The sequence below is a fragment of the Heterocephalus glaber genome, unplaced genomic scaffold (assembly GCF_053883595.1).
Source record: "Heterocephalus glaber isolate CG9 unplaced genomic scaffold, H.glaber_assembly_v1.0 deba00001600, whole genome shotgun sequence".
In the NCBI taxonomy this organism is placed as follows: domain Eukaryota; kingdom Metazoa; phylum Chordata; class Mammalia; order Rodentia; family Bathyergidae; genus Heterocephalus; species Heterocephalus glaber.
This window is the reverse complement of record NW_028258372.1, coordinates 23000706-23015879: the sequence shown is the minus strand read 5'-3', so window position 1 is coordinate 23015879 and position 15174 is coordinate 23000706. Positions and strand designations below refer to the sequence as shown.

The 15174-nt window shown below is 37.0% G+C and overlaps 1 long non-coding RNA gene across 1 annotated transcript; it reads right to left on the bottom strand.

The window, feature by feature from the left end:
• Positions 1-215: 215 nt before the first annotated feature.
• LOC147823140 (uncharacterized) lies at positions 216-9558 on the bottom strand. The gene is made up of 3 exons (XR_015444582.1): positions 3685-9558; positions 1412-1585; positions 216-972 (listed from the first exon to the last, which is right to left on the bottom strand). It is a non-coding gene; the product is annotated as an uncharacterized LOC147823140 (long non-coding RNA).
• Between the last annotated feature and the right edge of the window lie 5616 nt (positions 9559-15174).

The window sequence follows — 15174 nt, the reverse complement described above, 5'->3', positions numbered from 1 at the left end:
AAAGATGGAACAGAGGAGAAATCGGTCACTGAAAAGACTAGCAAGAAAAAGCCAAATATTTCAGAAGAAGACAACAGAAAAGATGGCCTGAGAGCATCACATGAAATAGCAGGACTCCATCCTTTTCAGCCTCAAAATTGCAAGCTTGAAAGATTTTACTTTAAGAAGAGAGCCCCAGAGTACTATGTTCCAGAATACAGTGGCCTAGGGAAGTTGTTCCTCAGGATTTGGTTCATAGGCACTGGATGCCTACAGCCAAAAAAGAAGGAAGCCTGGCTACTGCTCCAGCTGGCAGCAGACCTTGGCATCATCCACGTGGTGCTGGTTTTAGGTGCATGAGTTGTGGGGTCAGAAGCCTTCTTTCCAGATTTCAGAAGAAGACCTTGGAGGCCAGGCAGTGTGTCCTGAGAGGGCAATGTGTGAAGCTGTGAGTGTGAAGCCAAACGTGCAGTGGAGACCCCAGAAGATTGGAGAAGCCTGGAACATGAATCATCCAAAGAAAGCTACAAGGAATGAGTAAAGCCAGTCAAAGAAGGAAGCCATGGGAGCTACAACTACGCACAATGCCATAGGGGCAGAGCCACCCAAACACTTTGGAGTTCACAACTTGGCACAGATTTAGCAGTCAGTGGGATTACCAACACAGGGATGCTGGAAGTAGAACTGTGGAATTTAATGTTTACCCTGTTGGATTTTTTAACATTAATTTTATTGGTACATTTAAGGAATACAATATAATGAGTACAATTTCCAATATAATTCAGGAATACAATTTCCAATATAATTCATCATTGGAAATTTGCACCTTTACATAATCTGTCTTGGTTCTTATTTTTTCCCCATTCCCCTGCCCTCCCTTCAACCCCTCCACCCCTCCCTATCTACAAAGACTTTGTTTCCATTTTTTTCTTTTTCTTATATTAATCCCATTGTTCCCATTCCAAAAGAATAATTGGAGGTAAAATGATGAACCTGCAAAACACAATGCACAACATCTTGCAAATTATACAGACTATTACTATACACTTAATAAATTTTGTAAGATAAATTTTAAATCCTAAATTTGGAACAAGAAAGTATAACATTTTATTGAAATGTAAAATAGGAAGTCAAATTCATATCTTAAAAATAATTTGGATTATTTCAGGTCCAAGAATAATATTGTAGGGGCTAAGAAAATTAATAATCTTCTAGACTTCATTGATAAGGACAATGTAAGGAAGAGGAATGGAAAGAAAAAAAAATAGATTTGCAGATTCCCTACTGGATGCCAGCTACTTTGTTTATATTTACTCTTCATTAAAAACTTTTAGAGGTATGGTATTTATGGTAGATGGTTGCATTATTGGCTACAAGAGCTTACTTCTCACCACATTCATTGCAAATTAATTTAACTACTCCCCACACGTACCTTCCAGTTGAGAAATGGAACCTACATTCCTTTTTCTTTGGCCAAAAGGATGCAATTGAAGTGATGCTGTACCAGTCTGAGCCTGAGTCTCACAAGTCCTTGTATGCTTCTGCACTTCCTCTCTTGGAACCCAGCTAATATCCATATGAACAAGTCCACGCTAGTCTGGAAGAACTTGAGAGACCATTGAAATCATCACAGCTGAAGTTATCCTAGACCAGACCAGCCCCCAACAAATATACTGACATTAGATGCATCAGAGATTCCAATCAAGATCAGCAAATCTTCCCATAGTCTTTTGAGAAATAACATACAGTTGTCTTTTTAAACTTTAGAGTTTTATAATGATTTGTTACACAGCAATAGTCATAAAACACAATATTATCTTTTTTAAGTACATGTAGAATCTTAGGGTCATAGAAGTATTTTATCCCAAACTATTTTGTAAGTGGCAGAAATCAAGCTAATCTACTTCATTTCGACCCTACATACAACATCCAGAGTTACAATAATCATCTTGTGCTCTGCCCTAGGCTATGTTTAATTCTAATCAATCTAAAATGAATCTAAATAAAAATAAAAAGAATTTTGTGAAGTCTATAAACTAAAAAAATAAAAGACCATGATTACTGTAGCTTTAGAAGAAGTCTTAAAATTAGGTACTAAATGTCTTCCAACACTGTTTTTGTTTGTTTGGTTGGTTGGTTTATTTTTCTTTTTACTTTTCTAGGTCCTTTGTACTCCTACATAACTTTTAAATTTCAATATCCAATTCTTCATTTATAGCAAATATACATATACCTGAATTTTTATATATACCTTGTGTTTTCTAATCCTGCTAAATTCAAATACAAGTTCTAGGGGCTCCTAGAGATTTCTTAGTATTTTCTCTGTAGATGATCATTTCATCTACATATAAAGATTTTGCTTCTACCTTGCCAATCCTATCCTAATTGCGTCATTTTATTGCCAGACTATTTTGGTTTGGGCCTAGGTTTCAAAGTTTAATAGACAGAGAAAGAGTAAGCATATCTGCCCTTGTTCCCCACCTTAAGGAGAAAGCATTGTATCTTTTCCATTCATATAAGGAGTTCTCGCTGGAAGTATGGAGTACATGTCTTTAGTCTATTGAGAAGGTTCTGTTCTACTTCTAGTCTCCGGATAGCTTTGACCATGAACAGCTGTGGAATTTAGTTCAATACTTTTTTTCCAACTAGTGACAGGATCATAATGGCTTTTTCCTTTCCTCTGTTAAAATGATGACTTCTGGTTGTGGATCTTCCAATGCTGAACCAACACTGCCATCCCTATAATAAAACCACTTTCTACATCCTGCCAGATCTGACTTCTAATAGTTTGTTTTGTTAAACAAATTTCTATCTGTGTTCATACTTTTTTCTTCTATTATCTTTATCCAGTTTTAGGATTAGCACAACATTGATTTCCTAAAATGAGGGGAGAAGTGTTCCTTCTTTTTTCTGCTTTAATTGTTTGATATACTTTATCAGTTAAAATGTATATGAGCCTGTTGTTGTCATATAGGTAGGTTTTCAAGCCAGGAATATACTGTCTTTAATAGGTGCTATTCAAATTTTATATTTCCTCCAGAGTTAGTTTCAGTAATTTGTCTTCCAAGGTATTTCTTAGAAGTTGTCAAATTTATTTCAAAACATATTTTTGAAATATGCTTTCTGTATCCTTTTAAATTCTATAAAATCTGTGGTAATGCCTCCTAGGTCTTGACATTTTAATTTTAAAAATATATAATTGATATTGTGTAATAGGAAGTAAAGGTCTAAAGGAGCAGGAGAAGTGGGAGTGGTAGGGGAAAGGAAAGAAGGGAAAAGAAAAAATATGAGAAAGGGAATAACTGGAAACAAAATCTTTGCAAATAGGGAAGGGTGGAGGGGGTGAAGGGAGGGCAGGGGAAGGGGAAAAAAAATAAGAACCAAGAGACTCATGTAATGGTACAAGATCCCAATGATGTATGTAAATGTATTTTATACCTAAAATGTAACAATAAACTTAATGGGGAAAAAAATAAAAATAAAATAAATAAAAAATAAAAGACCAAAGGTTTGCTTGAGTTAAAGAAGATAAAATTCATGGAGGATATAAAGAAAAGGGGAGATTACTTTTTCTTGCTCCTTTTCCCTATTTCATCAGCTCTCACCATCATTTATGAAAAGATACACTGAACCCCTCATGCCTTTTATTAAATTTGGGTGTCACCTTCTCAGCCTTCATGGTCTTTTTAACCCTGATACTCTCACCTTGAGTTCCAAATAGCACCTCCCAAGTCCATCTCTGCATCCGATCACAAATGTCTTCAACATGATGTGTTCTTGAATTCCTTGCCCGGTAACATGCCATCCAACTAAAGTTGTCCCTTATAATTTGCCTCTTCCCTGAAAAATGCCATAACAGAAAGCCACAACGAATATACATTTTCTTACCTGAACTTTCTCCAGAGATCAATGGCTAAAATTGAAAGTATTTCATAAGATTTTAGGTATCAAAGAACAAGTTATGTCTAACAGTTAGACATGCCAAATAAAAGCCCTATCCCTTCAACGTAATGAAGACCCAGGCCCAGAAAGCTTGTATGTAGGATAAAGGAATTCTCATAATGCAATAACTTAAATGACACAAGCTAGTGAAACAAAAATGTCAGAAGTTTAGTAGCTTAAAACAATATACTACTACATGTCACTCCTGCATCAACCCAGTGGAAGTGTTTCTAGTTGACTGAAAGCTCATCTGAATGTGGTGATTCAAGGACCCAGGTTCCTTTCATCTATGGCTCCACCATCCTATGAAAACACAGTGTTTGGGTTGTTTTTTAACTCAACCCAGCGATAAGAGAAGAAAAGATTTTTTTTAAAGGTACTGTTTCTTAACTGCTGCATCAAACCAGTTGCATGTGGCAGAATGTATACGTAGAGCTAGTCATATTACCCAACCTATGTATGGAGCATTGGGAAATGCAGTCATCAGTTGGAAAGCCACTGCCCAGTAATTATTTCTGTGGAAGGAGAGTATAAATCTATGGTAGACAAACAGCCATCATTATACTACCACTGGATAATAAAACACATGGGCTTTAAATTACTTTTTAACTCCAAAGTTCATGACCTTCAACTTTCATAATGGTTGAGCAAAAAAAAAAAATACTGTATATTTACTTGCATTTAACTACAACTCTTCACATTTCAAGTCAAAGTCATTGACCATAAGTTCTTACTCTATACCCTAAGGGCTTTGGGGAAAGAAATGACTCCTTTGAGTTTTGTATGCCCAGAGCATCCTATACACAATAACTGCCTGTGAATATTTGTTGAGGAAATGAACTGGGCATTGTGTTATCCAAGATTCCTTATGCAACATGAACCTGAACTCATCCTTGAACTCAATGTTAGGCATGCTACTTCTCAAGATAAATTTCTTCCACGCCTGTCTACTCCTACCACATGAATCTACGCATGGCTCTGTGACCATGTAATATTACTGTCTTTGTTCATTTCCAGTCTTCTCTGCCTGGATTGCTCTATATCCACATTTCTCTGCCATGAGTTGGCTTGAAAATGACCACCTCACCTTCATACAAGAGACTTGCACCAGAAAAAAAAAGAAAAAAGAAAAAATGCCCACGTTTTGAAAACATTCATTTGATATGATTCCTTCTTTCACTTTCTTTCCCACACAGCAGTCTGACTTGTTTCAACAAATCAAAGATAAAGAAAATAAATAATCTTCAATACCTTCTTTAAGGTGATAAGCTTCTAGTTCCACTCACATTAGGATATCTACATCTCTAAATTTAGTAATACACTCTTCATTGCATTATATCACTTGAACTCTTAACCGTATTTTGTCTATTTGATAATCACTTAAGTAGAGGCATTTTTAATATTTTGTATTTGTGCTGAAATATTGATAAATCTGAAAAGCATACTGGCTTTGAAACTGAAATTTCTAATTTTTCAGGTATTTAAAATGTGAGGGGAAAATAAGAAACTAACATTAACTGAGCACCTATACTATATTAGTACTTACAGACTTTACTCATCAAAATCTTACATGATCCCAGAGAGAGATAAACATTATTATCAACATGTAGAGATGAGAAATCTAAGGCTTAGAAAGGGCAAAAAATTGTTAGAACTAGGATTCAAATTCAGATGCATCTGACTCTGTGATAGACTTACAGTCCCGCAAGATGTTCATGTCCCAATAAAGTGACTTGTGAATGTTATCTTATATGGCAAAAGCAACATTGCAGATGTGATCAAGGATTTTGAGATGAGGTTATCCTGGATTATTTGGGTGGTCCTTAAATGTAAGCACAGAATTCTATTTGGTGAGAGGCAGAGAGGATTTGGCTACAGTAGAGAAGGAAGTATGATCACGAAACCAGAGACTGGGATGATGTGACCAGGAGTGAGGTTGCCTTAGATGTGAAAGAGGCAGATTCTTTCCTATGTGCTCCAGAAAGAACCAGCCCTACTTAACACCTTGAATTAGGCCTTTTAAGATTCATTTTTTACTCCTAGCCTCTGGGAGTGTAAGAAAATTAATTTGCATTAAATTTATGGAATTTGTAGCAGTAGCAACAAGAAATTTACAGGCTCCAAACTTGAAGGAAAGTTTAATTAAATCATTTGGGAGTCTCAAACAAGTCCAAGTATTGAAATGCCTCCCCATCAGAAAAAGCAACAGCTGGAGCCATGTCAGACCACATAGGGAGATCCCAAATGTGAATAACCGCCAAGAACACTTGAACCATCATCAAGACTATTTCAAAGGAATATCTGGAAACCTTTAGCCAAGTGCTCCAGCAGATCATCCCAGCTGGTAGGAAGGACCGGGGTGAGGGCCAGTCCCACAGGTAGCCAAGCCATAAGCCTTGCAGCATTAAACCCCAACTTAACCAAACCCACACACCTGAGGTGGCCAACACAAACTCCAGTAGAACTAGTTGTACTTCCAGTAGCAAAAACACTTTTAAACAAGGGTCATGTTACATTTGCAAACCTTGGAGCAAAGCCTTGCATATGTCCTACAGTAGCCCAAGCCTGGAATTTACCATTGGATGAGTAACTCATAAATAAGTTTATGAACTGTGGGCCTAGCCCAGATGGAGAAAGGAGCTACTGGCTTTGATGCAGTATAAACTCCTCCTGATGCCAGCAATAGCCTCCTCCAGGATTACATTTGGCATAAGAATTACAGTAATTTGAATTACACATACTTTCCAATGCAAAATAAGTACTATCATGAACTGAAAGTTTGTTTACATCTCCTGTTGTTCATTGAGACAATTCTTTCTGGCTCTCTGCTGTCCAGTGTTATTTGCTCAGGGAAAGTGACTCAACCAGGAAGCAACCGCCAAAGCCAAGAGAAAACAGAATCTTCTGAATGAAATTAGCTTTTGTTTTCCTGCCCCCTTTTGATTTTTGATGATTATTTATACACGAAAAATTTTAAATGTTAGCCTTATGAAATAATTGAAAAGGTACAGCTCACAGGTACAAACAATAAGGTTGTCTGTGTAGTTTGGAAGTTTCCCTGGTGGAGAGGGACTAGAGTCTGACTAAGAACAAAACATAAACATAAGAGAAAGCTGATAGAGTCTAAAGGGCTCTTAGCAGTAAAGACTTAAAGCAATGAAAAAATTTTACTGAAGCCCTTAATGACAGCTTTTCTCAAAATTAAAAATTCCACATAATTACACAGGCAACTGGCTGCTGTGGAAGTTTAAGAGAATAGGAGACTAACTCTAGCTGCAAGACTAGCAGGAGACTGGAGAGTTCCATTGTTTTATAGAGGCTAAAGTGCAGTGGGTCACTCGTGTGTTGGGAAATATCAAACTCCAGCTGCACCACTTTTCAAGCATCAGACTTGGCAGTTACATAAAATTCTGAGCCTAGTTTCCTTCTATAAAATATGGACCAAACCTACCTTCCCAGTAGGTTAAAGTGAGAAATGTATGTAAAATGACGTTAAAATGGGAAATGTATATAATGTTCTCAGCAGATAGTAGATGCCCAAGAACTGTTATTAGTTCCTTTCATTCGTGTGGTGATTTAGTCTCCAATAAAATTATTTTCTGAGATTGTCGTGACACCTTGTTAGTCCCTACAAACCCAAACATAGATTTTATTTCAGAGGTCTCCTGAAGCATTGGTTGCCAAATAATATTCTGTTAATTATTTTCTGGTGATTTTAGGTCCCCCAAAACATGGAGAGCCCTGTGTAATTTTATTGGTACACTGTCCAGCTGAGAGCAAAGTCCAGTGCTTCCCCTAGGTAAACAGAGTTAAAGTTTTCCCAGATGTCTGTCCATTTTTTTTAAAAAAAAACCTTTTTCATATTTGAGATTTTTACAAACCTAATTTTGTTCTCAAAGGCACTAGTCTTACCATATGTTTGCTGTGACACATCTAATTACCTTCTGCACCACCAGCCTAATCAGAGAAATGTTAACAAGACCATGGGCCCTTCTCAGGCTTGTGTTGGTTCATGAATATTGCTGGTTTCCATTGTCATACAGCATGCAGATAAAGCTAAGTATCAGTCTTAGAATTTCTTGCCCATAATTACAAGAGAGACTGAATAAAACAATATGGATACAAGTAACCCAAATCTATCAACAATAGCTTTTTTTGTGGGGGAGGACTCCCTTCTTGCTGATATCTGGACTGTAATTCAAACTGAAAACCAGTTAGGAAGAAGGAGGAAATAATTCTCTATAAACCAAAATTTAAATGAAAATGAAAGTCCTGATGTGATTATGGATTCAGCCTATGTAATGTCATTCTCATAGTTACCAACACGGACAACAGAACTGGCCCTCCATTCTTTACTCTTGCCCCTCAAGCAGACATCTTGCAATTTCTTTTCCCTTTGGTCCCAGGATTGTACTTGCTCTTCTTTTTAAAATGGATTTCATGATCCCGAGCTTCTCTCCGTGGGTCGGCCAAGCAGCCTGAGGCTCCTCAGCTATGTTCTGGTTCCTGCCCAAGGCACGGTAAGGTCCCGGGGGCGGCTTGGAGCCCCGCCTTCATCTCGTGCTCTGCTTGGCCGCGCAGGCACCTGCAAGGCCCATTTCCATCCTGCCCCCCACCCCCGGCCTTCCGGCTCTTCTGCTACCTGGTCCCACACTACAGAGGCACAGGGGATTATATTTCACATAGTTAAATGTGATAGATTAATAAATACCACAAATTGTCATTTTCTAAACTGCGCTTGATGCTATGATATTGCTGATTGTAACATTTGGCCTAACATGTTGTGATTGATCTAATCAGTTTTCCTTCCTGGTATAAGGAAAATAAAATAGCCTCAGAGTCATTAGAGCCTCAAAACCTAAAAACAAGCCATATCTGGAAGACAAGTCTGAAAATCAATCATTCCACAAGGGTTTTACACATGAACAACAAAGATAACTGCATTAAGCAATTTTGAAATATCAACCCAAGAATTAAACCAAGGACAGTACCAAAACAAAAATGAGAAGACATTTAAGCACGCCACAAACACAGGCTTCCATGCCACAAAAAGGAAATTCTGGGGGAAATGAGGTGGAAAAGTCAGATAATCAACCACCTGGACACCCTGAACTGATAGCACAGGAAGTAACAAAGCAGATGCATGAGGCTCTAGAAAAATTCAAAGCAGAAATAATCTCCCAGATAAATACAGACATGGTAAGCAGAGTGAAAGACATGATTAGAGGCTCTAGAGCAGAAACAGACAAGAAAATAGATGAGATCAGAAACATGCTGGAAGCCATGAATGCCCAGCATAAGAAAGAAATTGAAACCATGATGGCCCAACATAATAAAGAAATGTAATCCATGAAACAGATTCAAACAGATATTCAGGAGATTAAAAACTCCATTGAAAGCATGCAGAGCAGACTTAGAGAATCTGAAGACAGAATATCAGATATAGAAGACAGGATTGCAGTTAAGGACCATGAAAACAGATTTCTTAAAGATGGTAAGAGACCATGAGAAATCAATCCAACAGCTGCTAGATGATGCAAAGAAGAATAACATAAGACTGATAGGAGTCCACAAAAAAACAGGACAAAGTACAATTGACATAAAAAAAAAACTGTTCAAAGAAGTAATAGTAGAAAACTTCCCAGACAGAGGAAAATTGGACACACAGGTAAGTGAGGCATATAGAACTCCACCCAGCCATGATCAAAAATATCTACACCTAGACATATAATAGTCAAGATTCCAGAAACCCAACAGAAGAACAAAATTCTACAGGCAGTCAGAAAAAAGAAACAAATCACCTACAACGGAAAGCCCATCAGAATCACGGCAGATTTCTCAATACAAACCCTCAAATCAAGGAGAGCCTGGAGTGAAGTATTTCAAGCCCTAAAAGAAAATAACTTCCAACCTAGACTGTTGTATCCTGAAAAATTATCTTTCAAAATCGATGGGGAAATTAGATACTTTCATGACAAAGAACACCTGAGAAATTTCATGAACACTAAACCAGCACTCCAAACAATTTTATGCAATATCCTAGAAAAAGACAATGATGGTCACAACTCCATGAGGGCCAACAGAGAGAAAACACCACACAAGGTAATGCACTAAAGGGAAAGGGGGAAAAATAAGAAATAAAAGAGCCAACAACAATAAAACATCATGGCAAGAATGAGTCAATATCTCTCAATTATAACTATCAGTGTTAATGGCCTCAATTCACCAATCAAAAAAAAAAGACTGACAGAATGGATTAAGAAGCAAAACCCAGCAATATGCTGTACACAAGAAACACACCTAACTCAAAAGGAAATTCATAGACTGAAAGTAAAAGGATGGAAAACAGCTCTCCACGAGACAGAATCCCAGAAAAAAGCAGGGATAGCAATCTTATTTGCAGACAAAGCAGATTTCAAACCAAAACTAATTAAGAGAGACAAAGATGGTCACTACCTCCTTGTGAAGGGAACAATCCAAGAGGAAGAGATGACAATCCTAAATATTTATGCACCAAATATGAATGCCCCCAACTATAAAAAACAAATATTAATGGACATGAAAAACCAAATAAACAATAACACAATTGTAGTGGGGGACCTCAACACACCTCTATCACAAATAGACAGATAATCTAGGAAAAAAATTAACAATGAAATTCTAGAACTAAACCAAGCTATTGAACAAATGGACTTAATAGATGTTTATAGAGTGTTCCACCCCACAAAATCAGAATACACATTCTTTTCAGCTGCACATGGGTCATTCTCCAAAATAGATCACATGCTAACTCATAGGGCAAATCTAAGTAAATGTAAAAGAATTGAAGTTATCCCCTGTATATTATCAGACCATAGTGCAATAAAATTGGAGATCAATAACATAAGAAACTGCAAAACACCCACAAACACATGGAAATTGAGTAACACTTTCCTGAACAACCAATGGGTCACAGAGGAAATTAATGAAGAAATTAGACAGTTTCTACAAGTAAATGATAATGCCAGTACAACATACAGGAATCTGTGGGACACAATGAAAGCAGTTCTATGTGGGAAATTCATAACAGTGAATGCCCATATTAGGACAACAGAGAACTCAGTTAAATAACCTAATGCAGAACCTCAAGCTCCTAGAAAAAGAAGAGCATAACAAACCCAAAGCTCATACAAGAAAGGAAATTATAAAGATCCAAGCAGAAATCAATGCAATGGAGACTAAGAGAATGATACAAAAAAAAAATCAATGAATCAAAGAGCTGGTTTTTTGAAAGAATAAATAAAATCAATAAACCTTCAGCCAATCTTATCAAAAAAAGGAAAGAAAAGGCTCAAATCCATGCAATTAAGAATGAAAAAGGTGAAGCCACAACAGATCCAGCAGAAATTCAGAGGATCATCAATAACTACTTCGAGAATCTCTACTCTAATAAAATGGAAAACACAGAAGAAATGGACAGATTCCTAGATACATACAAATTGCCAAAGTTAAATGAAGAAGATATAGAAATTCTAAACACCCCAATAACAGTGAGTGAAATTGAAAAAGTAATAAAAAATTTACCAACAAAGAAAAGCCCAAGTCCTCATGGCTTCACTGTTGAATTCTACAAGACATTTAAAGAAGAACTATTGCCATTACTCTTTAAACTCATCAAGGAAATTGAAAGGAAAGCAAGGCTTCCAAATTCATTCCTGGAAGCAGTGTTACTTTGATTCCAAAGCCAGGGAAAGACCCAACCCAAAAAGAGAACTACAGACCAATCTCCCTAATGAACATAGATGCAAAAATCCTCAACAAGATACTGGCAAACAGAATACAGACGGTCATCAAGAAGATCATACACCCTGACCAAGTCAGATTTATCCCAGGGATACAAGGATGGTTCAACATACGTAAATCAATAAATGTAATACACTATATTAACAGAGTCAAGGACAAAAACCATATGATCATCTCAATAGATGCAGAAAAAGCATTTGACAAAATCCAGCACCTATTCATGATAAAAACCCTACAGAAAATTGGAATAGAATGTCTTTATCTCAACCTGATTAAGGCTATCTATGAAAAACCAACAGTCAACATCATACTAAATGGTCAAAAACTGAAAACTTTCATACTAAAATCAGGAACAAGACAAGGATGCCCACTATCACCACTCCTGTTCAATATTGTTCTGGAAACATTAGTCATAGCAATTAGACAAGAGAAAGAAATTAAAGGAATAAAGATAGGAAAGGAAGAAGTGAAACTGTCCTTATTTGCTGATGAGATGATACTTTACATAGAAGACCCAAAAAACTCAGTCAAAAGCCTTCTAGACCTAATTGACAGATTCAGTAGAGTAGCTGGATGTAAGGTCAACACTCAAAATACAATAGCCTTCTTATATGCAAATAGCAGACCCATTGAGAGAGAAATTCGGGAAATAATTCCTTTTACAATAACATCTAAAAAAATGAAATATCTAGGAATCAACCTAACAAAGGAAGCAAAAGACCTCTACACTGAAAACTACAGCACTCTGAAGAAGGAGATCGAAGAGGATATAAGAAAATGGAAAGATATCCCTTGTTCCTGGGTAGGAAGAATCAATATAGTGAAAATGGCCATACTTCCAAAACTACTATATAGATTTAATGCAATGCCCATTGAAATTCCAACAATATACTTCACAGAACTAGAGAAAACAATCCAAAAATTCATTTGGAAGCAGAAGAAACCTAGAATAGCAAGAGCAATTCTGGGCAACAGAGACATGGCTAGGGGTATCACAATCCCCAACTTGAAACTATACTACAAAGCTACTGTGATAAAAACAGCATGGTACTGGCAAAGAAACAGACCCAAGGATCAGTGGACTAGATTAGAAGATGCAGAAACAACTCCAGACATACTCAGCCACCTCATCTTTGACAAAGGAGCCAACCACCATCATTGGAGGAAAGATAGCCTGTTCAATAAATGGTGTTGGAAAAAACTGGATTTCAGCCTACCAAAGATTAAAACTAGACCCGTACCTATCACTGTGCACTAAACTAAGATTGAGTTGGATTAAAGAGCTAAATATCAAGACAGAAACAGTAAACTTGCTGGAAGATAAGTTAGGTAGAACTCTCAATGACATTGGGATAGGAAAAGACTTTATGAACAAAACCTCAGTAGCACGGGAGCTAACACAAAGAATCAAAAACTGGGATGTCATCTTATTAAAAAGCTTCTGCACTGCAAGAGAAACCACCAACAGAGCTAACAGACAACCTACAATATGGGAAGAAACTTTTTGCAGCTGTAACTCAGACAAAGGGCTACTATCTAGAATATATAAAGAACTGAAAAAAATCAGACCCCCCAAATTCAAAGACCCAATTAAAAAATGGGCATCCAAAATGAACAGACATTTCTCAGACAAAGAAGTAAAAACAGGAAATAAATATATGAAAAAATGTTCAACATCACTGGTCATTCAAAAGATGCAGATGAAAACAACACTGAGATTCCACCTCACCCCATAAAGAATGGCTGCTACCAAGAAATCCAACAATAACAAATGCTGGCGGGAGTGTGGAGAGAAAGGAAACCTTCTCCATTGTTGGTGGTAGTGCAGACTGGTGCAACCACTGTGGAAATCAGTATGGAGATACCTCAAAGAACTAGGACTAGAGGTCCCATTTGACCCAGCTCTTCCCCTACTGGGTATCTTCCCCAAAGGATTAAAAGAATCGTACCACAGTGATATATGTGCACCTATGTTTATAGTGGCACAGTTTGTAATAGCTAAAGCTTGGAAACAGCCCAAGTGTTCATCAACTGGAAACTGGATAAAGAAGATGTGGGTTTTTTATTAAATGGAGTACTACTCAGCCATAAAGAATGAGAAACTAGAGACATTTATAGCTAAATGGATGCATATTGAGGCCATACTCTTAAGTGAAATAAATAGGACACAGATGTGTAAATACCGAATAGTTTCTCTAGTGTGAGAAACTGGAAGTGTTAATAAGGATTAAAATGATTTAAATGAATAATTGATAATTTGAAATAGGAAAAGGTCCAAAGGTGGAGGGGTGGTGGTAGGGGAAGGAGAAAGGGAAGAAAGGAAAGGAAAAATTATGAGAAAGAAAAAAAAAAAAGGAAACAAAGTCTATGCAAATAGGGAAGGGTGGAGGGGGTGAAGGGCGCACAGATAATGGGGAAAAAAATAAGAACTCAGATACATCATGTTCAGGTACAAACACCCAATGATAAATGTAAATGTATTTTATACCTAAAATGTACCAATATATAAATAAAAAAATAAAATAAAATAAAATGGATTTCACTTAGTAGGAAAAACTCATTTTTCTGATTCCAAAACATCAATGTTTATTTCACATAGCTTGATACTTATGGTTTAATTCTGATGTCCTTGTCTACTTATTCTGCAGTTTCTGTTGATATCATGGGGAAAGGAGATAAGCCAGGTGAAGACACCATGATAATGATTTAGACAGAAGAGTACTTGATCTCCCTCAGCCAGAAGATGCCTGCTTGGGCTGCCCAGGGACTGTTCAGTCAGGTTGGGTTTCCAGGTTGGTCACAATGGACACCACACAGAAAGCGAGTCTCCCCTTAGAAACAGATTTTAAACTCCTGCTATTGCCATGGATGCAGAAAAGCTACATATGTCCTCCATTCTACAAAGCATACTTTTATGGAATAGTAATAATTTGTAGCTGACACCCAATGAAACTTGCCAAGAATGTGCTTTTTAATAAAATGTTGCTAGCAACATGGTGGTTTGTTTTACAACTGATGGAGTCTTCATGTGAAGGACACATGGTCATTGTACTGGAGAAAATGCAGCTTTAGTAGAGGACAGATGTGAACTCAAGTTTAGAGGCAAAAGCCACAGACTTAGTGCCATAGAACTGTACAGTTAAAATGATAAATATTATGCTCATTTTACCAACATTTAAGTTTTGATTTTTAGCCACTATAATCTATAACCAACCCTTGTATTAACAAGTCAATATTGTGTTTCAAAGATCCAGCATTTTGCAGAACTTAGTGGAGAAAAAGAATCCAAAGTTTTCCATAAAGATCAACTGGTTCTCTACCTTATTCTTTGAGGAAAAGCATATGTGTAGCCTAAAACATCTCTACAATTAGTCACCCATGGTCCAAAGCAAGACATGGTCGTTCCTACATAAGTTCCTACAGGAGTAGCCAGAGACCCACAGGAGATGGTGCGGAGTAGCCCCTCTTAAT